This window comes from Nasonia vitripennis, chromosome 2, assembly GCF_009193385.2.
Source record: "Nasonia vitripennis strain AsymCx chromosome 2, Nvit_psr_1.1, whole genome shotgun sequence".
NCBI lineage: Eukaryota > Metazoa > Arthropoda > Insecta > Hymenoptera > Pteromalidae > Nasonia > Nasonia vitripennis.
In genome coordinates this window covers 13078574-13094041 of record NC_045758.1, presented here as the reverse complement: position 1 = coordinate 13094041, position 15468 = coordinate 13078574, and the positions used below count along the sequence as shown (strand labels likewise).

The 15468-nt window shown below is 50.4% G+C and overlaps 1 protein-coding gene and 1 non-coding gene across 3 annotated transcripts in view; one reads left to right on the top strand and one right to left on the bottom strand.

Annotated features, from left to right (window-relative positions):
• Positions 1-15468, top strand: part of LOC100122502 (E3 ubiquitin-protein ligase MIB1) — a 48292-nt gene that overhangs the window by 14302 nt on the left and 18522 nt on the right. The window lies entirely within an intron of this gene.
• Positions 7027-7115, bottom strand: Mir133 (microRNA mir-133). Its single transcript, NR_039035.1, has one exon. It is a non-coding gene; the product is annotated as a microRNA mir-133 (primary transcript).

The following is a 15468-nucleotide window of genomic DNA, read 5'->3' as shown; positions in this document are numbered from 1 at the left end:
CCGGTCGAAAGACACTGCGCTCGAAAGGAGAAAGAAGAAGAAGAAGAATCCTAGCCAAAGACAGCGAGAGATAGAAAGGAAGAAGGAAAGAAAGAAAGAGGAATCTCTCCCTCTCTGGCTCTTTCTCGCGGAGCAATTGAATGCAGCCAGAAGCTGCGCGGGGCCTGCGGAGGTGAGCACCGGCAACGTTGCCGGCAACGCCGGCAACGGTTCTACTACGATTTTCCGGAGGAAAGAGAAGGAAGGAGCTCGCTACCAGAGCCGGTGGAGGGGTTGCGCCGGGCGCGCGGAGTAGGGGCCCCCCGAGTGCTTGCTGCATTATTGATCCCGGTGTGAGCGGGGCGGCAGGGCTGGGCTAGAGCGAGCGAGCGAGCGAGAGAGAGAGAGAGAGAGAGAGAGAACCTCTGGCTCGGGGCACAAGAGTGAGAGGGACGATACCGAAGTCGTCTGACTATCTTTCGGCGGCCCGACCTCGCGCAGCCAGACAGATATTAGAAATGCGCTCACCTTATACCCTCTTCCTACTACCTGCTACCCCGTCGCCGCCGCCGCCGCCGCTCTATATACGTACACGTAGAGGAGCTGCTGCTGCTCGCAATGAACCCAGAGAGAAAGGGAGGATAAAGGGCAGTGTGATAACGAGGGAAAAAGGCGAGAGGATGGATCTGAGAAGCCGCGCCGTGGAAATCGCTGTGTGTGTGTGTGTGTGTGTATAACTTTGCATTATATGCCGGGGCCGGATATATATTGGATTTTCTCCGCGAATATGCATAAGCTTCCTCTCGCTGGCATATTATCCCTCCTAAAAAAAAATAAGATAGGGAACGACGGAGCGGAGGCGGAAATTCGCACAAAGGGGAAAATAAAAAATATATATATATATATGCATAGTCTAGATACGTATCGATTCTGACGATTAGCCAAATCGCGCTTGCGAGAGCTGGCGCCCGGTAATTAGGTTAGTTCCAGAAAAGCGAGGCTCGTTTTCCACGCTGCGCGAGCGCTCCGCTCTTCAACGATGTTTTGCAGCGCGAGCAGCAGCTCTTTTCACGACCCAGTAATCTGCAAAAACGCCCTTTCCGTTGTTTTCACGAGGGAGAGACAGGGAGCCTATACCGTGCAGTGTAACACGCGTTTAAAACGCATTCCGAACAAAGCCCGTCCGCTGCGCTAGATCTATCTCTCGCGCGGATGTACTCGTCGCGCTTTTCCGAAAATCGACGAGCGCTGGCTGCAAGTTGGCGAAGTATTAAAATTACCCGGCGAAAGTAATTCCAACTTTTCGAATCGCTCGACCCCGCTCTCATCTCTTTCGCTCTCTGTTATCATTATTATTATTCGCTGCTGCTGCTGCTGCTGCTGCTGCTGCTGCTGCTGCTGCTGCTGCTGGAAGGCTGACCAATTAAGTAATCAAACTCCGCAGCTTCATCCCCCCGCAGTGTGTATCGTGTACATGAACATCGGCATTAATACATTAGAGCTGCAGCGCGCAGCCTGTCATGCCAAAAACGTATATCTATACACACGATTCCCCCGGAGCGCAGCGAATGGGTTCGGCTTATTTGGCCCGAGGCGAACGAGCGCTTGGATTATACGCCGACTATTTCGAGAGAGAGAGAGAGAGAGAGAGAGAGAGAGAGAGACGCGCCACGTAATTTAGCGCATATCGCACGTACTGCACAGTGCAGAGGCCGCGAAGAATTGTAAAAGAAGAGAGGATCCGCCTCGAGGCAGCGTTGTTACATAGCTCGGCTCGTTACTAATCGCATTGCAAGCTCGCTCGCGCAAATACACATCGAACGAGTTTACGTGCGGTGACGCTGTGTTGTACGAACGCGTTATTCGTTATTCCCGTTGTCTTGGCCAGAGCTTTCTGTGTGTGCTGTGTCGTAAAAAAGACATTAGCCCGAATTGCGGTAATTAGCCGCGAGAGAGAGAGAGAGAGAGAGAGAGAGAGAGAGAGAGAGAGAGAGAGAGCGAGCGCACACTGCTTAAATAGGTATGACGCTGATTTTCTCTAATTTTTATTTACTCTGTATAGCGTTTGATGAAGTGTGTATACGTGCGCGGGAGCTTTCCCGAGCTTAATCCTCGAACGACGTCGCTATCTCGTATCAAAAGTTGATGCTGGATGGCTTTAAAGAATAACGCCGAGAAGGAAGATATAAAGAACGAGAGAGAGAGAGAGAGAGATAGAGAGAGAGAGAGAGAGAGAGAGAGAGAGAGAGAGATGCGAGTGTGCAGTCGCGCGCGTACGGGAGAGCAAAAAGTCTCGAAGAGCATAGAGCTGGAAGAAGCGCGGTTATAACGCTCGCGAGGATGGTAACATGATAAAAAGTCGGAATTAAGTCGGAGAAAGTAATTCGACTACTAAATTTAGCTATGCAATAAAGAACGCGGAAAAAGACGAGGGACGAGAGAGAAATTTGTTTTCCGCGGAGGCTAAGAGTTACAGTGCTTAAAAACTCGATCACTCTTGCAGGGCGCACTTTCTGCAGCAGTCGGAATGTAAAAGCGTCCTCGTCCTGCCCCTCCTCTCTCTCTCTCTCTCTCTCTCTCTCTCTCTCGCGAGTTAGATAACGATTTAAAAAGAGTCTTAAAATATTCTTTTTCCCTTCCATTTATTTCCACTTTGTTCGCGTATCTGCGAAAGAGGCATTATTCTTCAATCTTCTCCCGCGCTTACTACTGCAGCACCCATATATATATATAGCTGTATACTCTGATTTATAATTCATATTTCTCCTGATTATTAATGTTGCGCCTTTTCTTTTCCAGGTAAGTCGAAAAAGAGCCTTGCATCATCTGGCGCTCGCGCTGATACGTGAGTAGAATAGCACAACGCCTTCTTCGTGCGTGTGTAGCTGTGTTTTTTATTCCCTTTTCCGCCAAAAAAGGCACACGAGAGGGCTGGCGGCAAATTTATCGATTCCTTATAACGAGTCGCGCGCGCGCGAAACCCGATAAAAAGAAAGACAATTCGCGAAAATGGAACAATATTTTTCCTCGCGCGCGCGGAGCGAGGGACACAAACACGCGTGGACTTTTAAAACAAAAGCTGTGTGTATAGGTATAGAGAGCCGAGAATGCGAGGGAGCAATGCGGTCGATTCCGTTAAAAGTCTCGACTTCTGCCCGGGGCTAGAGATCGGATCCCCGGGGGAGAGAAGACTCGCCGCGGGAAATCCTCGTGTGCGAGCGTATGCCCACTGCCATGCTACAGCCGATAAAAGATTCAAACTTAAGCATTTTATTGTCCGCAATGACGAGCTTCCTCTAGCCGCCTTTATAATCCCCGACGACGTGACTCAAACTTTCGTCGCGAGCGCGCAGCTGAAATATTCGAGTCATTCTCTCTCTCTCTCTTGTGCTGGTCTATAAAAATAACATCGCAGGCGCGCGCTCGCGCCCGCGTGAAAGAGAGAGGAAGAGAAAACAGCCGATAAAACCGCAGAAGTGTATAGTATATAGCGCAAACGGCATTCGCGAAGGCGCCCGATTCGAGAATTAGTTGCGGCTGGTGCAACCCCGCCCATAGCTCTGCGGAATATGGCGCACCCAGGAGTACGTATACCCTGTTCTCGACGTTTTCTCGCGCTCCGCTAAAAAAAGAACTCTCGAGGTATGCGCTGCAGCCTTGGAGTGTCGATAACGCCCGCGTGGCTCGTATTTTTTTTTTTTTTTTTTTTTGCAAAATGGATCTGCTGGAATTTATGGGATTTTCGCTTGTTTTTGGTAAAAGTTGATTGGTTGATACGCGGCTTCTGTTTTTCGAGGCGGAAAAGAAAACACTCGAGTCGAGTCGAGAGGTACGCGGTGCGAAATTTATCTTTGAAAGGGGTGACTTTGGTAGCTCATCGCCCCTTCCTCTTCCCGAAGCACTTTTTTCATTGTCGACAAACTTCATCAAAGATAACTTGACGGGTTAAACTTCTCCATTGTTCACTTTCCTTCTGGTTAAAAACGCGCCCCGACCCTTCTTGGATTCTTTACCTTTGACTCTGAGTGCTAAAGTAAACTCTCGTCTTGCTGGAATTCTATCTCGGAAGTAAAAACAAAATTGTTATTTGCTGCACATATTACTTATATGGATATAAAATATAATAACGTGGCATTAGAGGGGTTTTGTCGCGATACCAAAAAGAATCGAGACTATATAGGGGATTTTATCGAGAGAATAGAAACCATATAGGGCTCAATCTATCAACTGATCCGCAATGGAGCGTACGGGGGATGAAAAGAGTGCATTAGGGTGAGTTTGAGGTATTCAAAAGCCATCTAGTCAACATATTTTGAAAGATGAAAATAGATCTCTCTCTCTCTCTTTCTCTCAATACATCTTTTATTTCCTTTCAAGTAAAATCAAATTACGTTTCAATCAATTTATTTTCTCGCGACTGCTGCGCGACCGAAGAATTTATCGACGTGAAAAGTATTTAACGGAAATAAATTTGTAATGTTTAGCGTTACTTTTTTTTTAATGCGCATGAAGTATGCCGCAGTACTCGTACGCCATCGACGAATCTCTTCGGAATTCGCGTACATTTTATGAACATCAACGTGTCTCAAAATGATGAGCATTAAAATAACTCTTTATATAAGCGGATATCCAATAGTATGCTGTTTATTCAATGTGAGATATTTTCTAAATAAGTTTCAGTTCGAGGAGGATCAACGTGATAGATTAAAGCCTTGTCACATTTGCATTTTAATTATATACAAACAGTTTTATTGAAAGAACATAAATTAATTAGTTTTCACAATAGTATCGTGCGCTATAAACAATTTCGGCATAAACAGCCCGCGTTAATGTTATTATCGTTCATGCTAATTAGGAAATATGCATTCCTGGAATTATCGGTAATATCAATCAATTTTTACATAAATGCATAATCCAATTATACCGCTGATAATACGATCTTCAGAATTAAATGAACTCGGCCGTTGAGGAATCAGCTACGAAGCAATTGTAGAATATCGAGTGCGAAATCCACTCTCCGCTCTCAGCAGCAATTCCAAATAATCCATGGCTCAGTATTAAACTTGACCGCGTATTTATGTATGCATAAAATAGCTTGAGCCGCGTGTCGCACAAGTATACGTGAAATCGAATCTATAATCGCTCGCGCGACTCATTGCTATTAATAGCTGTCAATAAATCGGGAAACGAACGCTATATATACTCTCTCTCTCTCTCACACACACACACACACACACACACACACACGTACTGTACAGTGAAGTCTCGCTGAAGTGTGTTGTATACAAGCTGCACCAGTTGTGACTAATTACCGAAACTCAATAAGTATGCAATCGATTGTAGACGGTATTACAAGAGGGTGTCGCTCGAAACCGAATATCGATAGTGTTCATTAAAACGAGCGGGAGAGCGAGAGCTTCGATGTACATAGTGATACAGTATATTGAGAGCAGCCGCACAAGAGCTAAGATACGGTATAGTGGTTCTCTCGTGTTTTATTTTTTGGTATCCCGTGTTCGTTCGCTGATAATCTAAAAAGTTAAAAAGTGGGTTAATCTCCGGGTCAGACATCGCGCTTTTTTCGCGTATACAGTGCACACACACACGAGCGCCAACTCATTTCCGCGCGTATCGAGGCGATCCAATTAAACTTGCCAACCTCGAAATTCGCCGCGTCGAAAAACAATATTTACCCCGTAGAGAGCTGGGGCCGAGAGAAACACTCGCAAACTTTGGACAATAATTCTCGGACAAGTCTACGGAAACAGAAACGCGGAGTTCGAAATTCGGATCTTTCGGCCGCCTCGAACTTTGCACAGAGCGAACATCGCCCGAAGCAGTAGCTTCGTGTCCTGCCATTTCCGAACTCACATACACACGGGCTTTCAAGACACGCGTCGTTATCTCGCGACACGTCGCGCAGCTTCATTCATGCCTAATTTATGTGCGAAAAAGGCGGCGTACTACGCGTTCAGACTCACACGTGCCCTGGCTGTGTTATAGCCCTTATATTATATACTCCAGCGATCGATACACATATACGTACGCAGTAAAAGAGATAGAGAGAGAGAGAGAGAGAGAGAGAGAGAGAGAGAGAGAGAGAGAGAGAGAGAGAGAGAGAGAGAGAGAGAGAGACAGACACACACAAAGAGGAGGCGAAGGAAAGCTCGTCGCTTGCATCTTTCATTTTTGAAAGAGAAGATAGGGCGGAGTAGCGCGCGAGGGAAGAAGAGCTGAAGAGGCCCTCGGTCTCATTGTCTCGCGTCGGCCGCCGCCCGACAAATTGCCCCCGGAGCCTTTCATGTGCGACGAGGAGGACGGCGCAGGCGGCACGACGACGACGACGTGGTGGAGAGACCAGGAACGCCGATCAGCGACAATTAAAGCTCAAAGTGGCCATCTTAACTTAACTAAGGCGTGGCGGAGATCACGATCTCTTTCCCTCTTTTCGCTGTTCTCTTTTTTCTCGCACTTCTACATACGTGTATGTGAGTGTGAGATAAAAAAGACGCGCGTTACCTCTTACATAAGCCCTCGTCGCGAATACGAAAATTCGCCTAATTGCAGCTTCGTCGTTGCTACACACACCCATATACCCATGCCGCACATACCCTTTGCAACCAGCAATTTTCGCACAACGAGGATCGCGTGGGCCTAGTCGGAAACTACTCGATCAATTTGGCAGATGTGTGTATAACGAGTGTGCATGTGTGTGTGTTGCAACAACGAGCTGGAGAGAGGAGAGAGAAAACTTGGCCCGCGCACGCGGTAATTGGCTTTTATATTTAGCGTGTAAACTCGAGTCGCTCTCGTCTCCTCGTGCACCAACTTTGAATCGAGGGAGCGAGACTCTCTCTCTCTCTCTCTCTCTCTCTCTCTCTCTCTCTCGCTTTGTACATAAAATTGAGCTTCACTTCGCACGCGCGTCGTTTACGTAACATAACAAATCGCAGCCGTGGACAACAATATAATTATGTATACAATGTTATTATACGTCGTCGCTTCTCGCCAGCTTCTCGCTCTTGACACTCGTGCACAGTTGAAGACTAATGTCAACTACAGCTGGTTGAAGGGGACCAAATGCGTCAATCGTGCGTTATATTTGACCCGTGTTCAACCAGCTAAGCTTAACATTACGTGTGATCCGTCGGAGCTTTCTTCTCTCTTGGCTCTGCGTATCCTCTTGTCCTGTCGCAGTCTGTACAACGGCACTGTCCTTTACTCTTGTGAAAAATTCGCGCACGCACCGAGACTATCATGCAGAGAGCTTCGCGGCATTCGCGCACATGCTCGGTTAACTTGGCTTGCGGGCTAAAGCTTCGAGATATTATCCCCGCGCGCGCGCTCGCGGTTCAGGAGCCTCTCTCTCACACACTCTCTCTCTCTCTCTCTCTCTCTCTCTCATACGCACACACTCTCGCACACATACACTCTCTATTTCGAGCCTCGGCAACATGCGCGAGTAACACGAGACGCCAGTGTTAAATATAGCGAGAGCGGAACGTGCGAGCTTCTCTCGTCTCCGCATACGTACTCTTTCTATAGCTCTACACACAGATATCGCACGTATATGCGCTTATATTTCACATGCAGGATGATTACGATATTCTTTCGTGCACTCGCGGCTCATACCTTCATGCTTGAGTCTGTCTGTCTGTGTGTGTGTGTGGGCCTGAGTCTGGCTATGCAGAAGTATAGCTCTTGCTGGCACTCCGCAGCGCTGCGCGTCTCTTTCACTCTTCCTCTCCGACGGCGGCTCTTACGTCCAAAGTCAAAATCATCGCACTGAGAGCGGGCGCGCGCGCGCGCACGCGAGAGAGAGAGTTTTTCCGGCCGTCTATTCTCGTACACTTGGCACACCAAAAATCTCTCTCTCTCTCTCTCTCTTGGTTGCGCAGTGGATCCGTCTCTGCCTCTCACTCACTGTGAGGATTTCCGTCGGCTCTCGCGTAATATCCCACACGCTGCGCCGGCAGTAATTTTAGAAAAAGCTCGCCTCTTCCTTCTCGCTCTCTTTCTCTCTTTCTCTCTCTCTCTCTCTCTCTCTCTCTCTCTCTCTCTCTATATCCATATCCTTGACCTCTCGCGCGATATGCGTATACAGCGTCTACGCTAACTCGTACTTGACCTCGACGACGACTCGCGACGTCGGCGGTTCGAATGTGAAAAATCGCGGCGTTCGCGTGTCGTCATCACTTCCGTGTCTTGAGTCTCGCTCTCTTCCTTCTTGGCACAATGGACTGCGCCCCGTTCTCTTCCCTTGGAATCTTCGAGTCATCGATGCATCGCCGAGCGAGGGCCGATCGATTCGAGAGGTTAGAGTCGCTGTGTCCCGTGGCAGGACGACGCGAGCTTAAAAAGTGCACCGAGAGACACTAAAAGGATCCCGCGCAGAGCGGTGCCGAGCGAGTAGAGTCGGAGCGGCAGACGTCTCCGTCGCGGCGCCGCCGCTATGCCGCCGCCGTCGCCGGGTCGCGGAGAGGGGGGGGCGTGCGAGGGGAGGCGCTGCTGCTGCGCGGGATCAAGGGAGGGCAGAGGGAGAGAGAGAGAGAGAGAGAGAGAGAGATGGTCGGAGATAGCGCCGGTGTATGGATGAGGAGGAGGAGGAGAGCAAAAGCCAACACCTCTCTCTCTCTCTCTCCCCGCAATTTCGCAACCTGTTATTGTTACCGTTTTATTATTCCGTCACGCTAATCTTCTCCGGCTTCCTCCACTTCTTCTTCTTCTTCTTCTGTTCTTCGCGGAGAGCTTTATCGGCCTCGGTACGTCTGCAAGCTCGCGAAGCAAAGCGAATGTGCGTCGGCAAAGCGGATTGGAGTATTCTACTGGCAGAAGTGCGCGCGAGCGATATTACGTGGTATACTCTAAGCAGCGGCTAGCGAGAAATGAGCAGCGAGCGAGAATGCTTAGTTAAAATCGAGGGAGCGACCTTGTCAGCGTCGACGGTAAGCCGCTACTGTCTCGGGTTGCGGCAGGTCCGTTGCAGCAGTCCCTCTCGTCTTCGCCCCTGCACTAGTAGTCTCTTTCTCTGTCCCTCTCTTGGGGGAGAGTCGCCACTACCGCCGCCGCCGCCAGACGGTAAAGGAGCACGAAAGGAATAAAGGAAGGAAGGAAGAAGGGCGGCGGCGGCGGCGGCGGCGCGGAAGGACTCGCTGGTGTCAGTGCTCGGAGCGAGGGTGGAAGGGGCCGCCGGGCTCTCTCTCTCTCTCTCTCTCTCTCTCTCTCTCTGCAGCAACGGCGGGGAAAAGGAGAGAGTGAGAGCGCGCGGCTGTCTGGCCAAAACGCGAGCGTACTACTGGGTGGCCGTCCAGGCCCGCACTGTGCGGATCGCTTCAGCCGCGTTCGCATCCCCGCTGCTCTCCCAGTCTCTCTCTCTTTCTCGGTGGGGCGAAGAAGCGCCGCGGCAGCCGCCGCCGGCGACGCTCGCGCCACCTGCGAGCGACCCTTGCTCCGCGCGCGAGCGTATATATAGAGAGGGTGTGCGTGAGATATCGAGGGAGGCAGCAGCGGCGGCGGCAGCGATCCTGCCCTACTCCGGCGTGTACAGAGTCGCGCCCCACTCGACTCCTATCTCGCTCGCTCTCTCTCCCTCTGGCGGAACCCTGTCATCGTCCTCGCGCGAGCCCGGGCCGCGCCAGCCGCCACCCCCGTGTCGAGGCCCGCGCCTCTCTCTCTCTCTCTCTCTCTCTCTCGCGCTCGCTCGCTCGCTGCTGCTGCAAAATATGAATTCGGGTCAGATTGCTGCCGTATAGCCGCCGCCGCTGCCGCCTGCCCTAATGAACCTTTAGCACGACCCATTTCCTTTGGCGGCTGCTTCGCTGCTGCTGCTGCTGCTGCTGCTGCTGCTGCTGCTGCTGCTGCTGCTGATCTCTACTTGTCGATTCTGACGGCTCGCTCCTCCTTGTGGATTACGTATCCATCTCGCAAGGAGCTTTTCTTGTTTAGCCGATACGAGTGCAGAGAGGGAGAGCTGGAGCAGCGCAGCTGCCGCGCTCCATAACTCGTTAGTTGCCGACTTTCCGGCTGGAGTATCCTTTTTGCTCTTTGCACCGCCGCCGACGCCTCCTGACACTTACGTAAGAGCAACGACGGCCGCGGCAGTTGTACGCGCCAGTTCCGCTTTGTTTAGTTATTGACTTTGCAACTTTACTTTGGCCGCTCTCTCACTCTCTGCGGCCTGCGGTTTCGGCCTGTCGGTTTGCCGCTGCTGTTGTTGTTGTTGCGGCTCTCGGTGCTTTTTTTGTCCCTCGATGAGAGATACGCTGATGGCTCCTCGATTTCTCGCGCGCGAACTAATACGATCCAGCGCCTGCTACTGCTGCTGCTGTTTATTCCCGATGATGCGGCCGAGTGGACTTTTCATTAGCATCCGAACCGCACATTATGATCCCGCGTGTGCGGCGGATTAGCTAGATTGACCAGCACTCTCGCGGAATAATAAAGGATTCCAGAAAATGGCCGAGAGCTTTGGCCGGACGGATGAACGCTTATACATGGATAGCTGGTCTGTGCAAGCCCTAAGCTGTCTAACGGAATTTCGCAAGGCTGGAAATGCTGTGTACATAACGTAAAAAATTGATCAACCGTCTTCTCCTACGCTACGGTGGATTCGCGTAATGATGAAGCTCTGAATCCGCCGGCAGTAGTAGTGCCCGGGATTGGTAAGACGCGCGCGCGCTCCTCTGGAAAATTATATAATCAGCCAGCCCAGCTAACGAACCAGCCAACTAGCTAGCTCAAACTCAACAAACTTCCCGCACATCGGCTATATAACAGGGCTGAGAGAGAGAGAGAGAGAGAGAGAGAGAGAGAGAGAGAGAGAGAGAGAGAGAGAGAGAGATCGGCCCGAGAACTCGGCCAACTGCACGGAGTAGCGCGGAATTTTCGAATCGGGCTAAAAGAAGGGCACTGCAGCTATTATTACAGAGCCGCGCACGCGGCGATTAAGTACTTTAATCGCGTGACCGAGCTCCTATACCCCGCGCGCTCTCTCTCTCTCTCCGAGGCTGCAGCAGCAGCTACGAACGATAAAGCTCGATAGCCACGCCTAGCTGTGCAAGCTCGCGGGCATACCGCGGATAACGCTCTCTCGCTCTGCGGCCGACATTCTCCGGGCGCGAAAGCACGTGAGGATTCGCCCACGACATTCCCGGACGACATCCTCCCGTTGTCTCGAAGCGAGTATACCTGTATGTACGCAGCTATCTCGACTGCGAAATCGCGCAAGCTCCGTATGATAACTCTCCGATCCGATTTAATCTGGCGTGTACTTGGACGATAATAAATAAAGCGCACGTATACACGAGGGGGTGCTGTGCGCTAGCCGCGTGCGTGTATCGAGCGCGGCAGCGGCGGCACTCAACGCCCCGGTTCGCCCCCGTAAAGAAGGAACTTGGCTGCTGCTACTGCCGCCGCCGTGAATTCGGCTAAATTTTACGGGCGCTGTTAACCCAGCGCGGTCTTATACGGGAAAAAGTCGACGAGCACTGGCCGTCTCGAGAAATTTTTACGGCGCACTCGTGCCGCTGCAAAAATTGCTTACGAGCTGCTCCCGCTGCTAATAATTCAGCTGAGCCAGCGGCAAATCCAGGCGTGCGAGCTTTCGACGTTTATTCGTGTATACACCTATGGTAGTATAGTACGTAGTGATCACGATGCAGGAGAGACAGAGAGGTTTATTGTTTGCCGAAGCTGCGGATATGTCACTTTGCTGGGGCTCCTTGTTTACTACCGCTCGAGGGAGCTGTGGATATAGTTTATTTGATTACGCGAGCTTTTTTCGTCGCACGTGTTGTATGATGGAGGAGGAGCTCCTTCCGCGCGGTTAATTTATCGCTACATCATCGCCGTCGAGTTTCTTACGCTACACGTCGCTCATTTCGAAAACGCATCAATTTTTAAAGAAAAACAGCTGCTCTCTCCGCGGCGCCGTCGCAAGCTCCTCGAAATTTCGCTCAGGCTCGGAAAATTAATTTCGCGTGACGCTCTCTCTCTCTCACTCGCGCGCTCACAAAACATGACGTAGTCGAATTCTCGAAGGGCAAAAAATCCATTCTTCCCGTCTCTCTCTCTCTCTCTCCCTTTCTCTCTCCCCCTCTCTCTCTCTCTCTCTCTCTCTCTCTCTCTCTCTCTCTCTCTCTCTCTCTCTCTCTCTCTCTCTCTCTCTCTGCTCGAGATTCCGGGAAAATGAGAATGAGCTTAATTGAATTCATATATAGAGGGCCGGCGAGTTGACTTTTCGATGACATCGTCTCGCGCGCGCAGTGCAGGGCATTTAAGCCGTCACTTGCGCAGTCACGGAGTCATACGGCCGGACGGGAAAGAATAACATAAAAATATTGGCCCGGCTCCAACGAGCTTGCCAACTTTCTCTCTCTCTCTCTCTCTCTCTCTCTCTCTCTCTCTCTCTCTCTCTCTCTCTCGCTCGCTCGCTCTTTCTCTCAAACTACTACTAAATCAAAACATCCGCCGTTACGTACGTACCTACCGCAGCGCCGGCACCGCTCTCCCTCCTGCCCCGGAATTTTACATTCCGCGAATATCCCTTTTATCGCGAAATCTATTTTTCTCCCGGAGGAAAAAAGTCCCTCTCGCTACTATCGAGTGCTGTGCTTTTCCGCGAACCAGAGCTCCTCCTCCGCACCGCGCGCGGATGAATATTTAAGGCGAGCTTTAAACATATCGTATCCCATATCCGTGGCGTATTATAGCCTCGCGTCTATCTCTCTCGTTGTCATCGAGGCGATATGAATAATTTAATTGGCCCGACGCGATACTTGCGCGGAAAATAGTGTATAGTCGAAGTAGCTCGTCCCGTGGGATAAATTCGCCGAGATAAGAAATTCGCCATCACACGTACGAGTAGTCGCGCAATATATTTCTAATCTAAACGGCGACGCCGCGCCGTCAGGGTTGATTCGATTGAAGTTTGCCTCGCTCCCTCCGCGCGCGAGCTTGCAATCTCGGGGATTTACGCGATATACGCGTCGCCGTCGAATTAAAGTTAACGAATCTCTCCGCAGAGGAGCCTCTCAGAGTATACGCGGCGAGTCGTTCTCCCGCCGATTAATGCCCGCTGATAGAGAGCGGATTACATTTTCCACAGCTTAAAAGCTCGACGTCGCCGCTTTTTCACTGCCAGCTGACCCACTAAACAAATCATTATATGCCTAAAGCTCAGCGAAGGTAAGAACCCTACTCGCTCTCGCTATAAAAATGCCCGAGATTAAAAGCCGAGAGCTCGCGCATCCATCCACGTATGTGCCAGGTCAGCAGATTCAATTTCCAGATAGGGCTCGAAAGCTCGATCCCCCCGACGCGCGTGCGAGCTTTACACTGCAGCGTCGATCTGTATATCTATGTATGTGTGTATAGCTGGAGAGACTGTGTATATATATAACGGCCGAAAGTTTAGCCGGCCGATCGCACAGCCCGAAGGAGTCAAGCATATCAATTATGCGGGGGCCGCTCGCTCTCGCAACGCTAAAGACCTGAGCGATCGCTTCGCTACTCGCTTTTTGTCACGTACCTAATGGGATTAACGTCAGCTCGTCACGAGAGCGCGAGAGAACTGCCCCTTCTCTCTCTCTCTCTCTCTCTCTCTCTCTCTCTCTCTCTCTCTCTCTCTCTCTCTCTCTCTCTCTCTCTCTCTCTCTCTCTCTCTCTCTCTCTCTCTCTCTCTCTCTCTCTCTCTCTCTCTCTCTCTCTCTCTCTCTCTCTCTATACAGCTGATCCTCATTTCTCATGCGCTACGGATGAAACTGCCTCGCGCTGCTGTGTGCACAGTTTCATATTGCTGAAAGAAGCAGCTTTTCGAGCTTGCGCGCTCCGAATAAATATACATAGCTCGTGCGTCTTTTTAGCGCGGCAATAAGCAGTTTTTCTGTCTCCTCCATTAAGAAGACGCGTCGGTGGGGGATGTTGATTTTCTCTACTAGTTGCACGCAGCAGGCCTTGATGAATTTTTAAACCTGCGTAGAAACGATTCGTTTCCCCGGAAATCCTAGCTCGTTACACGGCGGCGGCAAAAACGTTTGAGTTTCAAACTAAGCTCGACTAAGCTCCTTCGGACCGAGTGTGTGCGTCTGTATAATATACATACGCGTATACACAAACACGGACACTCTGTGGAGCAAGTTAGACCGAGCTTTCCGCTAACTTGAGCCGCGCGGCTCAAACGACACCGCTCGCGCGCAATCTCTCTCTCTCTCTCTGCTTTTTTGCGCCGCCATTAATCGCGTCGCCCTGCGCACTGCAGTGCACAAGTCCGTATTTATTATACAAAGCTCGCGCTTCGCGTTCGTGTGTACGCGTGTATGCATTATTTATAACAGCATTTCGCGCAAAATGAAAAATTTTTAGGAGAGCCAGGCTCTTGCTGATCTGTGTGTGTGTGCGTGTGTGTGTGTGTGTGTGTGTGCAGAGCACGCTTTATTGAATCCATATATTCCGAGAGATTGCTTTATTACAGTCCGACGCGCGAGGTTTTATCGTGTGCCCGCGTTATTTTTCGCTGTACCTTCGATCTTCGACATAAATCCGTAAGAGAGAGAGAGAAAGGGGTATATTTTAACATTCAAACTACGCCGCGTTCGATAGTCAAATACGAGTGTTTCGATTACTATGGGGCAATCAATAAATCGTGATATGCTGTATAACGTAGATACTTCCCCTTTTTCGATTTCCATCGACGACGACGACGAGTCGCTCGAAGAATTCCTCCTCTCCGTCGAGCGGTGATCCTTTTATATGATAATTACGAGGAGTATTGACCGAAGTCTCGTATAAACAGCCGACGACGGGGCGAGGAGAGCTTGCGGTGCGCGGAATCTATACGCGCGCAGGAGTGAGCGTAGAGCGCCCCATTGTATTGCCCTAAGAGAAAGATCTTACACGGCCCGGAATTCGCTTGCTTTGCACTTTATCGTATATTTTATTGGCTATGATAATGTGCTCACTCTCGGGTTGCTGCTGCCTCCGCTTCTTCTTCTTCTCTCGCTGTATATGCGAGCAAAGCTTTGGCGAAGCTCTGGGTGTGTGTATTTTATTGCGTCGGCTCGAGTGATTCCCGGGTTCTCTCTCGGGCTTGCAATTCGAATCGCGTTTGTGATGCGTGTAGCGGTGATTTTTCGCCGGCGGAATTTATTCACGCGACTCATTTGTTTATAAAATGTACGTGCGTCGCGCGAACTTTAATTAATGCGCTGATATCGGCTCGCTGAGTTTCGGTCGCTCGAATCCGATATAATACCGCATCGGAATCCCCCGAAAGAATCCAGCCCGTATACACACGGTATATGATTTGCCCTCAGCGTCGATTAAACGCGCTGACTTTTCACGCGCGTTAACTTCTGGACCGCAATAATAATCGTTGTATAATTACATCTCGATGACCCCCCTTCCGCGTAGCGAAATAATTGAAATAACAATTCGCGCGCGAGATAACTCTATAGACGTGTATAGGACGACGAGAGAAGGACTCGACACACG